The sequence below is a fragment of the Octopus sinensis genome, linkage group LG5 (genome assembly GCF_006345805.1).
Source record: "Octopus sinensis linkage group LG5, ASM634580v1, whole genome shotgun sequence".
NCBI classification, from domain to species: domain Eukaryota; kingdom Metazoa; phylum Mollusca; class Cephalopoda; order Octopoda; family Octopodidae; genus Octopus; species Octopus sinensis.
The window spans coordinates 98,421,864-98,436,707 of record NC_043001.1 but is presented as its reverse complement, the minus strand read 5'-3'; the positions used below and the strand labels follow the sequence as shown (position 1 = coordinate 98,436,707).

The following is a 14,844-nucleotide window of genomic DNA, read 5'->3' as shown; positions in this document are numbered from 1 at the left end:
TTGTTATAGTTTACAGTAATCAGATGGTGACCGTTTTGGACACCATTTCATTCTTTACACTCTGCGTGGGGTTTCTGCATGGAACAGGTGTGGCTGTGCAGTAGGAAGTTTGCTTCCAAACCTCATTGTTCAGGGTTCACTCCCCTACTACAGCCTCAGGCCAACCAAAGCCTTGTAGAAATACGGTAACAAAAGGGTTAAGCAAACAACAACAACTACCAACATCAACATTTTAATGCTTGCTTTTCCATGCTTGCATGGGTTAGAAAGAATTTGTTAAGGCAGATACCCTTTCTGTGACAAATGCTTATCTGTTTCCAAGAAAGATAATATTTCTGACATGTTTGCATGAAAGATTGGAAATGATAATCATTGCTTATGTCATGGTTGTTTGTTCCTTTTCTAGCCATGCCTGGCTTATTAGGGTCGGTTTCCTGATTTCCTTGGCATATAGGTTCCCAACCTGGACATGACGCCGGTCCGTTGCAGGTGAGTTGCAAGATGCAGGAGGAAAAAGTGAGAGAAAGTTGTGGTGAAAGAGTCAGCAGAAGTTTGCCATTACCTTCTGCCAGAGCCGCGTGGAGCTTTGGTGTTTCACTCATAAACACACACACATCGCCCGGTCTGGGATTCGAACCTGCGATCCCCCGACCGTGAGTCTGCTGCTGTAACCACTAGGCCATATGCCTCCATCTTATGTGATGGTAACACTCATTTATAACTTCCTCATAATGTGTCAAAACAACAACACACACACATATATAAACGTAATGGGCTTCTTTCAGTTAGTTTCCATCCCCCAAATGGACTCACTAGTTTTTAGTTGTTGCAAAGATACGGTAGAAGACACCTGTCCAAGTGCCACATAGTGGAACTGAACTGGAAACCATGTGATTAGAAAGCAAGCTTCTTAACCACACAGCTATGCCTTCAAAATTTTACAACACTGACTTGAACAAGTTGCGTGAGAAGACCCGGCAAGCCAAATGAGACCATAATCTCGTGGCCTATGCCAGGGGCATTACCAGCCTACTTATGCGTACCTTTCCTTCTTTGGACACTAAAACTCTGCTTGCAAAGAGCTGTTGAGGTAAGTGAAATCAAAAATCAAAATCAAATTCGATGACTGGCGTCCGTGCTAGCAGGGTACAAAGAGCACCATACGAGCATGATCATTGACAGAGCGGCTAACAGGCTTCCGTGCCAGTGGCACTTAAAAGGCAACATTCAAGCAGGATCGTTACCAGCGTCATACTACTGGCACTTGAGCCCCGTGCTAGTAGGGTATTAAGAGCACCATCCAGAACGGCTACCTGGCCTCCGTGCCGGTGGCATGTAAAAAACACCATTCGAGCGTGATCGTTACCAGCATCGCCTTACTGGCACCTGCGCCAGTGGCATGTGTAAAAGATTCAAGCGAGGTCATTGCCAGTACCACCTGACTGGCCCCGTGCCGGTGGCACGTAAAAGCACCCACTACACTCTCGGAGTGGTTGGCGTTAGGAAGGGCATCCAGCTGTAGAAACTCTGCCAGATCAAGATTGAAGCCTGGTGCAGCCATCTGGTTCACCAGCCCTCAGTCATACATCCAACCCATGCTAGCATGGAAAGCGGACGTTAAACGATGATGATGATGATGATGATGATGATGATGATGATGATGATGTTCTGCAATTTTTGTACAAACTACAGAATGAGAAAGTTTCCAAAAGTGGAATATTAATGGAATTCAATATATTGAGTGTTGGGGGGGGGGGTTCAAAGGTGCCAACTCACTGGGGTACGTGTAAGAACTTCTACTTTTGTGTAAAGCATAGAGAGCAAGTGAACTTGGCAAACAATGATACATCCTGCCAAATGGATAGAGGAATATTTCAACTCAGTGTGTGTTGGCATTCCGTCGGTTACGACGACAAGCGTTCTAGTTGATCCAATCAATGAAACAGCCTGCTCGTGAAATTAACGTGCAAGTAGCTCAGTACTCCATAGACACGTGTACCCTTAACGTAGTTCTCGGGGAGATTCAGCATGACACAGAGTGTGACAAAGCTGGCCCTTTGAAATACAGGTACAACAGAAACAGAAAGAAAGAGTGAGAGAAAGTCGTGGTGAAAGAGTTACAGCAGGGTTCACCACCACCCCCTGCCGGAGTCTTGTAGACCTTTAGGTGTTTTCGCTCAATAAACACTCACAATGCCCGGTCTGGAAATCGAAACTGCGATCCTAAGACCGCAAGTCCGCTGCCTTAACCACTGGGCCATTACAACTCCACAACTCAGTGCAGCGAGCTAATCCATCACAAGGTCCAGTTCAAGCTGCAGTGTGACATCTTCTGTGTTGTGACAGCTTGTGTGCCTTGGTGACCCTGAGAGCATGCCAGTGGAGTGCAAGCTCCTGGTAGGCCTCCTATGCTGGACAGGTCAACGGATAAAGGCCAGACTAATATGAACCATCTCCACCTGGAAATCATCATCATCATCATCATTTAACGTCCGCTTTCCATGCTAGCATGGGTTGGACAATTTGACTGAGGTCCGGCGAACCAGACTCCAATCTGATCTTGCAGAATTTCTACAGCTGGATGCCCTTCCTAATACCAAACACTCCGAGAATGTAGTATATCCGAGTGTAGTTAAAGAATATAAAAGACGATTTACCTCATTATTGCTTTTGTGAAATACTTCAACAGCCAAGAGTTTCAGGGGGCCACAGTAAACCCCAGATTTCGCTGTGAGAAACCTTTGTAGTGCATGATATGTCTTACCACTGTTTGTGGGACCAGCATGAAATATAATTTTACGCTGAATAGCTCTTGCCTCTGGGTACCTTCACCATTGAAATGAGAAACAAAGATAAGGGATTAATCATATATATATATATTTTTTTTTTTTTTTTTTTTTTGAAAAAAAAAAAAAATATATATATATATATACTGTTGTGTCTGGGGAGAGTCATTTTCTTTTTGTGCCTTATAATATAACACACTGATTGGTAAAATTTCCACTTTTTTCTTATCTTTTTTTTTCTTAAAATTTTCAATAGTTTTATTTTCAATAGTTTTATTTTAGAAAAAAAAAAAGAAAAGAAAAAAGTGGAAATTTTACTGGTGAGTGTGTTATATTATAAGGCACAAAAAGAAAATGACTCTCCCCAGACACAACAGAATATGCTTCAACACACAAACTCATATAAAGAATCTTGCAAACCAAATCCCAAAACGAAATATATATATATATATATATATATATGGGTTTGACAGTTTGACAGGAGCTGGCCAGGAGAGGCCTGCACCAACTTTTGTGTCTGTTTTGGCAGGCTTTTTACAGTTGGATGCCCTTCCTGATACCAACCACCAAGCAGAATGGACTGAGTGCTTTGTATGTGGCACAAGCACAGGCAAAGTCAGTTTTGGCAAGGTTTTTACAGCTGGATGCCCTTCCAAATGCCAACCATTTTACAGTGTGGACTGGATACTTTTTATATGGCACCAGATATATATATATATATATATCTTTAGAGAAATTTTACCTCTGTAGACAACCAAAGGTCTCTCTCTCTCTCCGAGTTAAGAGAAGATGGTATGGTGCATATATACAAACTGCAATGCTGCATGGCAGTGAGAAATGGGCTCTGAATGCAGTGGACATGCATTGGCTAGAGAGGAATGAAACCGGTATGGCCTGCTGGATGTGCAATGTCAGTCTGCGTGTGTGACAGAGCACTGGTGTATTGAGAAAGAAGTTGGGCATAAAAAAAATTCTATGCAGTGTGCAAGAGAGAAGACACCACAGGTTTGCTCAGGTGATGTGGATGGATGAGGAAAGTTGCATAAAGAAGTGATGATCAGTTAAAGTGGAGGAGGGTTGCAGCGATGGAAGACCCAGGAAGGCATAGGACGAAGTACTGATGGGTGATCTCAAAACACTGAGCCCTATAAAGATGACAGATGACTGAGAAATGTGGTGTAATGCTGTACCCAAGAAGACTAACCCTCCACAATAGAATTGAGATCCTAAAACCAAGGTTTCATGTAAAAAGCACTAGTGTGAGTCTTGGGGCCACATAAAAAGCACCCAGTACACTTTGTAAAGTGGTTGATGCTAGGAGGGTCATCTAGCCATAGAAACCTTGCCAAAACAGACTATGACACCTGGTTTGGTCCCTAGCTTTGCCAGTTCCTATCAAGCCATCCAACACATTCCAGCATGGAAAACAGATACGTAGTAGGTAATCATACCCCCATACCTACAGTTTATATTTATATACAGGTAGAATAGTTAGTGGACTGTTATGTAGATGTGTGTGTGTGTGTATATGTATACGTATATGCACATGTATGTAGGCAAATGGATATGAATGTAAACAGATAGACATACAGACAGATAGACAAGCTGATAGACATACAGACAATGGTTCATCACACAAATCTATTTTATCCAATGTAAACATACCAGTTGGCTGGTAGCCTGAGATCACTGATTTTTTTCAGATCGTCCATGCAAACAAGATGCGGGAACACTTCTCGAGCATGTTGCAGGAAATATGGGAAGATATCGTTAACGTGACCTGAAATTAAGAAACACACAATGAACTGATATTAATTAGAATAATAAAAAAAAAGCCTACAATGATATCAATAGTCATAATGCCAATAATAAACCTCAATGTCAAACAGTAGCAGCAGATTTTCTATGGCCAGATGCCCTTCCTGTTGCTAATCCTCACCCATTTCCTAACAAGGTAATGTTTCACCATAGCTAGACATGCTTTCACAGATGATCACAAATGGAGCATGGTGACAGTCATTTATAACTATCATAAAATGTCAAGACAGAGAAAACCCCACCACACACACCATGTACAAAATCTAATTATTAGTCTTTGGGTCCGGAGCCATATCCAAGATGCCACACCATGCAACTGAATCCAAAACCATATGGTTGGGAGAGCAAATTTCTTTATCTCAGAACTATAATGATATGCTAATTATGCTATGGCTTATGCCATAGCATAATTAATCACCATAGAACTCCGTGCTGGTGGCACGTAAAAAGCACCATCCGATCGTGGCCGTTGCCAGCCTCGTCTGGCTTCTGTGCCGGTGGCATGTAAAAAGCACCATCCAATCGTGGCCGCTGCCAGCCTCACCTGGCCTCCATGCCGGTGGCACGTAAAAAGCACCATCCGATCATGGCCATTTGCCAGCCTCATCTGGCACATGTGCCAGTGGCACGTAAAAAGCACCCATTACACACACGGAGTGGTTGGCATTAGGAAGGGCATCCAGCTGTAGAAACACTGCCAGATCAGACTGGAGTCTGGTGCAGCCTTCTGGCTTTCCAGACCCCAGTTGAACGTCCAACCATGCTAGCATGGAAAGCGGACGCTAAACGATGATGATGATGATGATGATGATTAACACTCATAACAACATCAATGACCATTATGATATTGTTGTTGTTGGCATCCTTTCGTCTCGGGAGACAATGGAATTGCACATAAAATTAGTTTTGCGCAGGCCTGGGCTAGACGTAAGAAAATTAATGAGATACCTGCGCCATGAATGATGTCATTCATAATGATGTAAAGGTCTGCATTCAAGTTTTGAAGCACCGAACAAAACTGTCGGAAACTGATGTAAGCTTCATGGAAAAGTTTTCCTAAAATGAGAAAGATTAAAATGAAAAATCAATATTTTTTATTATTCTCTCTTTTACTCTTTTACTTGTTTCAGTCATTTGACTGCGGCCATGCTGGAGCACCGCCTTTAGTCGAGCAAATCGACCCCGGGACTTATTCTTTGTAAGCCCAGTACTTATTCTATCGGTCTCTTTTGCCGAACCGCTAAGTGACGGGGACGTAAACACACCAGCATCGGTTGTCAAGCAATGCTAGGGGGACAAACACAGACATACAACACGTACACACACACACATATATATATATACATACATATATACGACGGGCTTCTTTCAGTTTCCGTCTACCAAATCCACTCACAAGGCATTGGTCGGCCCGGGGCTATAGCAGAAGACACTTGCCCAAGATGCCACACAGTGGGACTGAACCCGGAACCATGTGGTTGGTTAGCAAGCTACTTACCACACAGCCACTCCTGCGCCTATTATTATTTTTGTTTTGCAAGGTTCTTATTGTATGTGAAAGCAAATTGATAAATCATGTTTTTGTGTTTTGGCAGGTTCATGCCATCAATAGAAAACTTTTTATTTACCTAGGTATAAGAGTGGCTGTGTGGTAAGTAGCTTGCTTACGAACTACACAGTTTCAGGTTCAGTCCCACTGTGTGGCACCTTAGGCAAGTGTCTTCTACTATAGCCTTGGGCAGACCAAAGCCTCATGAGTGGATTTGGTAGATGGAAACTGAAAGAAGCCCGTTGTACATATGTATGTATGTATGTATGTATATATATATATATATATATATCATCATCATCATTAACACCTGTATTCCATGCTAGCATGGGTTGGACGGTTCGACCGGGGTCTGGTAAGCCATGGAGGCTGCATCAGGCTCCAGTCTGGTTTGGCAGTGTTTCTACAACTGGATGCCTTTCCGTAGAAACACTGCCAAACCAGACTGGAGCAGACTCCATGGCTTACCAGACCCCGGTCGAATCGTCCAACCCATGCTAGCATGGAAAAACGGACGTTAAATGATGATGATGACGATGATGATATATATATATTATATATATATATATATATATATATGTATGTGTGTGTATATGTTTGTGTATCTGTGCTTGTCCCCCCAACATCGCTCAACGACTGATGTTGGTGTGTTTAACGTCCCCCGTAACTTAGCAGTTCGGCAAAAGAGACCGATAGAATAAGTAGATAAGTACTAGGCTTATAAAGAATAAGTCCTGGGGTCGATTTGCTCGACTAAAGGTGGTGCTCCAGCATGGCCACGATCAAATGACTGAAACAAGTAAAAGAGTAATCAATTAAATAATTAAACAATTATTAGATTGTCTCACATGAAATGTCATATTTTAAATGGATTTTTAATGAGTTTCTATGTATATGCTTAACTCTTTTCCTTTCTAGGCAATACTATTATTCAGAATTGCAACCCACAGCTCTTATGACAATGTTGATAACTGAACAATACAGAGTGATTTTCTTGTACGACAAGTTGGGTCACTCTGCCACTGAAGCTCTACAAAACATCAAGTGGGCTTTTGGCAATGATTCTTATTTCTTTACTGCCCACAAGGGGCTACACACAGAGGGGACAAACAAGGACAGACAAACGGATTAAGTCGATTACATCGGCCCCAGTGCATAACTGGTACTTATTTAATCGACCCCAAAAGGATGAAAGGCAAAGTCAACCTTGGCAGAATTTGAACTCAGAACGTAGCAGCAGACGAAATACCTATTTCTTTATTACCCACAAGGGGCTAAACACAGAGAGGACAAACAAGGACAGACAAACGGATTAAGTCGATTACATCAATCCCAGTGCGTAACTGGTACTTATTTAATCGACCCCGAAAGGATGAAAGGCAAAGTCAACCATGGCAGAATTTGAACTCAGAACTTAGCAGCAGACGAAATACCACTAAGAATTTCGCCCGGCGTGCTAACATTTCTGCCAGCTTGCCGCCTTCTTTTGGCAATGATTCTGTTGACATTAGAACTGTTCAGAGATGGTTCCAAAGATTTCATTCAGGAAATGAAAGCCTTAAAAATGAATCAAGAGGGAGACCAAAATGTGAGAAACAACTGTCCGAGAAATTGGATCAGAGCTCCAGACATCATCAACAACTGCTTTTTGATGCTTGAAGAAAATTGGAAAAGTCAAAAAGATGGATAGGTTTGTTCCCCATCAACTTCATGAGACTCAAAGAAACAGATGCCTTACAGTGTGTTCCATGTTGATTTTCCGGTTGGAAAGGGAACCGTTTTTGTATCAACTCATTTCGTGTGATGAGAAATGGATACTCTTTGATAACAGCAGGAGGACAGGACAGTGGTTAGAAGCAGGAGAGTCACCAAACCACTACGCAAAACCATCATTGCACCCTTAAAACGTTGATGGTCACTGTATGGTGGTCAACAAAGGGGGTTATTCATTATTCATTTTTGCAACAGGAGGCTTTTCCATTATACATTTTTGCAACAAGGAAGAACTGTAACTTCTCCCCACTACCAGCCGATACAGTTTGGCACTAATGACATCACAACTCATTTCTACAGGTGAGTGAACTGGAGCAACGTGAAATAAAGTGTCTTGCTCAAAAATACAACACACAGCCTGGTCTGGGAATTGATTTCACTACCCCCGGAATGTGATCCCAATGCGCTAAACACTGAGTCTTGTGCCTTCACAGGCACATGGCTCAGAGACACCTCCTGACAACACAAAAGTGTTACCAGCATTGCAATGAATTTAGAACATGCAAAATCTCTGAGTAATTCCTGCAGCTTCAGTGTGGGGCAAAGCATCTCTGATGTTTATTTCATGTGCCGGTGGCACTTAAAAGCCACCAATCGAGCGTGATCATTACCAGTGTCGTCTTACTGGCACTTGTGACGGTGTGCAGGTGACACGTAAAATAAAAAAAAAAGATTTTTTTGTGGCTGTTGCCAGTACCGCCTGACTGGCACTCATGCCAATGGCACGTAAAAGCACTCCCTACACTCTTGGATTTGTTGGCGTTTGGAAGGGCATCCAGCTGTAGAAACTCTGCCAGATCAAGATTGGAGCCTGGTGCAGCCATCTGGTTCGCCAGTCCTCAGTCAAATCGTCCAACCCATGCTAGCATGGAAAGCGGACATTAAACGATGATGATGATGATGAAAATGTAGTTAAAAAGAAAGACGAATACTTACTGTCTAATCCCTTCTCAGCAGCAAGAGCTCGGATTTCAGGCTTCTGATAAAATGTATTTAACAATTGCAATAAGTCGGCTGAAAATAAAAGACGGTAAAAATGTTAACAAGTAACTCAGAACACAACTAAATATCATAATATATTGTGTCTGATGCTCTACAAATTCTGCCATTTACTTGTGTGTGTGTATGTGTGGATGCACATGAACAGGCATGGCTGTGTGGTAAGAAGTTTGCTTCCCAAATGCATGGTTTTGGGTTCAATCCCACTGCATGACATCTTGAGCAAGTGCCTTCTACATCAGCTCTAGGTTGGGCAAAGCCTTTTGAGTGGACTGGGTACATGGAAATTGAAAGAACTCCCTCGTTTATGTGTGTGTGTACCTCCTGGCCATGGGAAATATTACCTAACTTGGAAACAGGTGAGGGTTGCAACAGCAAACGTATCTGGCTGTAAAAAAACTCTATCCAAACTACACAAACAGAGAAAAGTGGATGTCAAAATGGTGATGATAAGGATATCTATCTATCTATCTAACCATATATCATCATCATTATCGTTTAACATCCGCTTTCCATGCTAACGTGGGTTGGACAATTTGACTGAGGACTGGAGAACCAGATGGCTGCACCAGACTCCAATCTGATCTGGGAGTTTCTACAGCTGGATGCCCTTCCTAATGCCAACCACTCCAAGAATGTAGCGGGTGCTTTTACGTGCCACCAGCACAAGGGCCAGTTAGGTGGTACAGGTAACGGTTACGCTCAAGTAGTGTTTTTTACATGCCACCTGCACAGGGGCCAGTCTAGCGGCACCAGCAATGACCTCGCTCGAATGTTTTTTCAGGTGCCAGTAAGGTGATGCAGGTAACGATCACGGTCGAATGGTGCTTTTTATGTGCCATTGGCACGGAGGCCAGCTTTGAAGGTGTTTATAAGCCATTTAAGAAACACACAAAAACCGTTAGATTCACTTCAACATTTAAATTTAATTTATCAAAATATTTTTGTCGCTTTGAGACCATGACCTGTTCACTGACAAAATTCTGTGCAGCACCGAATTTTGTCAGTGAACATGTCACGGTCTCAAAGCAACAAAAATATTTTGATAAATTTAATGTTGAAACGAATCTAACAGTTTTTGTGTGTTTCTTAAATGGCTTATAAACACTTTCCAGGCTGCTATTGTTTTCATTCCAGCACACGATCTCAGATTAGATCACTTGCTATGCAGGTACATCTCCATAACACACACACACACACATATATATATATATATATATATATATACACATATGTATGACGGGGTGCCCAAAAGTAACCAGAAACATTCTCTGTGGGACAAGCCCATTGTAGTTCAAGCATTCACCACTAGAAGCCACTTAATATAACCCTCAGGCACAAGCAAAACAAAGTTTATGAGTGGTTTTTATGCTTTAGAAATGGTCATTTGTCACTTGAGGACCAACTTCATTCAGGGCGATGGTCGACCTCCTGAATGAATAAAAACAATGAAAATTCATGATTTGATCTGAAAGACAGTCGCTGAAAAATTGGAGAATGTGTTGATATGGCTGATGTGTGCTGGAGCTCCTGCTAACGAGGTTTGAGTGAAGGATTGTGAATGAATAAAGTTACAGCAAAATTTGTGCCTCACTTGCTCATGAAAGATCAAAAGCAGTCACGACTGAATGTGTGTTGTGAACTGAAAGAACAGTTGAAAAGTTGATCCAGGCCTTTTTTCGATGTGGAAGAGGTGAAGAAAAAAACAATGGAGGCATTAAAAGGCATCACTTCAAAAGAGTTCCATCACTGCTTTGAACAGTGGAAAAATACATCTGGATCAATGCATTGCTTCAAATGGAGAATACTTTGAAGGCGATAAAAGTGTAAACACGTAAATCTAGGGGAACAAAATATTGCAAACTTTCGGTTTCTTTTGGTTACCCCCTCATGACCGCGTGTGTACCGTTGGCGATTTTTTTCCCTCCGTCTTCCCTTCTCTGGATCTTTCCTTTTCCTATGTTTCTGATGAAGAGCTCCGCTCGAAACGTTAAACCCTCCTTCTTCCCTTCCTTCCTGAGCGTCCAATAATACTTTATTTGTTCCACGTCCTCGCGTTGTTGTGTTTTCTCTTTGTATTTTCATGTTTGAATTAACCATATATATATATATATATATATATATATATATATACTCTTTTTACTCTTTTCCTTGTTTCAGTCATTTAACTGCAGCCATGCTGGAGCACCAACTGTAGTCGAGGAAATCGACCTCAGGACTTATTCTTTGTAAGCCTAGTACTTATTCTATCGGTCTCTTATGCCAAACTACTAAGTTACGGGGACATAAACACACCACCATAAACACACACACACGAGGGTTGTCAGGAAAGTTCATAGGCTGACTAAGAAGGAGTGATGCTAGAGCCGTGAAATCTTGTATGCATTAATTTCAACCCTTCTTATTAATAACTGCAGGGTTTCTTTCTAGGTAGACTGTTCAAAGACGACTTCAAATGTAATTAGTAACTAGTAGTGACACCTCTTGAAAATGGATAAAATTTGGCATCATGCTGTTATGAAATACCTGCAGAAAAGGGTTTAGCCCCTCAATAACAATCATGCTAACATTTTTGCAATGTTAGGGAATGATGCTCCAGTTTTCTCAACAGTGCAAAAGTGAGCAGCTGAATTTAGGAGAAGGGTAAGTCTTGAAGATGACCGAATGTCTGGACATCCTGCAACTGTCACCACCAAGGGAAACCTCGATCATGTTCACCACATGGGGATAGATGACAGACAATTGATTATAAAATCAAATAGTCATGAAAGAGCATACCCCATGAAAGAAGTGATAATATTCTGCACAATGAACTTGGCATGAGGAAGGTTTCTGCTTGGTGGGTGCCATGTCTTCAAAAGCACACCAGGCTGATCACATCACAGGAAAATGTGACACTGTTTCAGACAGATCCAGCTGGTTTTCTTGAACATTTCTTAACCTAGGATGAGTATTGGTTTCATCAGAGATGATCCAGAGAATCACTGTAGGATAACACATACACACACAAAGATCACACAGATATGTGTGTGTGTGATCTTTGTGTGTATGTATGTTATCCTACAGTGTATGATAAAAAAAAAAAAAAAAAACCTGACTGCCATGTCCAAACGCCTTGTTCATCGATCTTCTCGAGGAGACCCGTTCTAACGCTAAACGAAACTCGCCTAACTTTCCCCGATATAACACTTCATTAAAAGAAATCAATAAGCTTAATTTTCATATTGACTTTTAGTATGGGTGACCACTACCTATCAACGTTCCGTAATATCTTAATACTTAGATATGACTTCTACGAAATATCTTAATACTTAGATATGACCTCTACGAAAACAGGGAAACAAGAACTTTAATATCGAATAACATGATTTCAACGAAGACTCAACCCAAATCACAGAACCATATTCATCAAATTCCACCGGTACACCGGAAATCGTATTTCAAAGACACGATACACGAGTTCTTTCGACCCTGAAAAATATAGGTCGCAGTATATAAACCGCAAACATCAACCTTCACATTCAATATGAGATAATCGCTCTTCTCGATATAAGAAGATGTAAGGATAAGTTGCTACCTTGCCGAAAATTACTTCCTCATCTCCGACTGGTGACATATACGTAAATACATGGATTTTATTAATACTTAAAACTAAATAATAGGAGGTACTACTAGCGAACAGTGGTCCCGGTGCGTGCACTCGCGCTAGTTAGTCGATCCTACAACGACTTTTTAACCCTAAACCTAACCCTAACCTTAGTTTGTTTATAAAACTAATAGGCGATCTTGTATTCAGCCTTGAAATACAAACATACGCGCAAGTCGTTGTAGGATCGACTACTTACGACTAGCTAGCGCGGATGCGCGAGTGCGTGCACCGGGACCACTGTTCGCTAGTAGTACAATAATAAGATATCCTTTACGTGACAAAATGACAACATAGTTTACTTCTCACTGACTATATATCATGCATACATGTATGATGTCTTTTCTTCTTATCACTCTGTACAAATGATTATTAAATATACGGGACATAGCTAATAATTTATTTTGACAGCAGCACCAGAAACCACATTTGCGGTGTTGTCCCCTCAGCCTTGTAGACGTAAGGGCTGACCCAACACCGCCAACATTTTGAAACCAAGTTCTGAAATAAACTTAAAACAGGGGGACCCCAAGCTATCGGCTGAAATAATTTATGACCGAGTAGACTATAATATTTGCCAGATTTTATTTCCTCGACATGTAACTTGTACACAATGAATATGAGTAATATGAAATAGAAATAACACGTATATATACAATTTTTTCGATGCTGAAAATAATACAAAATATATTCAATGGAAACAAGATTAAAACTAGATATGAGATTTACTGTGAGGTCGGGCCGTTTGTTCTCAAATATAAAAATTTTTTCTTTGTTTATAAGTTCGTGAACATGACCTTTACAAGCTTCCCTAGATATATAAGCTTAAAGGGGCCAAAACCAAACCTGAAAGAGTGCAGACAAAATGTAGGTGAGGGTGGAACAAGGAAATTTAATCCGAAAGCCTGCAAAAAAGTAAACTCAGCTGAAATTATCCAAGATACCAGGTTGTCATGTTAAACCGGGTACCGTGTATTTTGCTAATTACCGAATATTATTACATTTATACACGAAGGTCACATACTTGCCTTTATTAAGTGTTCCACTGAGTTCGGCCCCGATATTGTCACTATCTTTATTCACCGGAGAAGCTCTCAGAGGATGGAATAAAGAACTTAAATCCTTGTTTTGGCCGGTATTCTTCCAACGACATGGTAAATAATATATATCAGCAGACGATCGATGAGGACTATGATAAAGCGTGTTTAAACAAGAAATATGACGATGATATAGTTTAGATACAGTAATGGCAATTCGAAAATATTTTGTAGATCTTACAGCGAATACTAGAGCCATTGATGCAAATCAAATTTCTTTTTGTATACATATATTGTTTTTAAATATAATTTCTTCACTGTTTGTGTCATTGCTCCGTGTAGGCCATGTGTACCGCGTGTTTTTATAAGGGAGATGACTCTGGTGGACTTACACAAAAGAAAACTACTTCCGTTGACAGGTGAATACTTTCAGACTTGCTTACAAGGCAGGTAAATCTTCTTGTGGTGAAAGATTAAAGGACTGGGGAAAGGTAGAAATGCCAGATGGATGGGATGGGTTGGGGAGATGGAGGTGGTGTTGTCGGAGGAGCAGGTGAAGACACTTAAAGATGAACTTGGTGATGTGTACGTGTTAATTAAGGGAAGATTGATACAGAAAAAGAAAGATGAGATCTTTTCGGTTTGAACGGCATTTTTTTCTAGCGGTGTCATATGAAATTGTCACCCATAATTATGACCCTAGTATCGATCTATTACATTTCAATCTGTTTTAGGGTTAGGGTTAGTTAGAGTTAATTAGGGATGGGGGGAAGGGTATCTTTTTTCTTCATAAATGTAAATAAACCCAATCTGTTTCTTAAACGAGGGACATATTCATACGGCACAGAATGTTTTCACTTCAATAGACGTCATTGATTGGTTGAAATTGCAGAAATTGAAGAAAAAACAACAAATACCTTACAAACTATAGAATTTTCTTAATAAAGCCAAGAGAAAAAGATGTTTTATAAACACATTCTACCAGTATACGAAGATTAAAAGTGTTTAGTTACGTGGAAATTATTTTAGAAAACTGCTATTCAAACCGAAAAGATCCGATAAATCTTCTTGTGGTAGTGGAGGGGGGGGCGAGAAAATTTCAAATTTTTATTTTATCCATATCTGTATTTTTGTGTTAAATTCAGGGGATCTTTTCGCTTTGACCAGCAGATTTTTTTAATAATTTCTTTGTAACTAAACACTTTTAAACATCGTAAACTGGTAGAATGTGTTTAT

General features: G+C 40.8%; 1 pseudogene; it reads right to left on the bottom strand.

Annotated features, from left to right (window-relative positions):
* The window catches only part of LOC115212222, a 33,740-nt pseudogene extending 19,510 nt beyond the window's left edge, over nt 1-14,230 (bottom strand).
* Nucleotides 14,231-14,844: the final 614 nt, after the last annotated feature.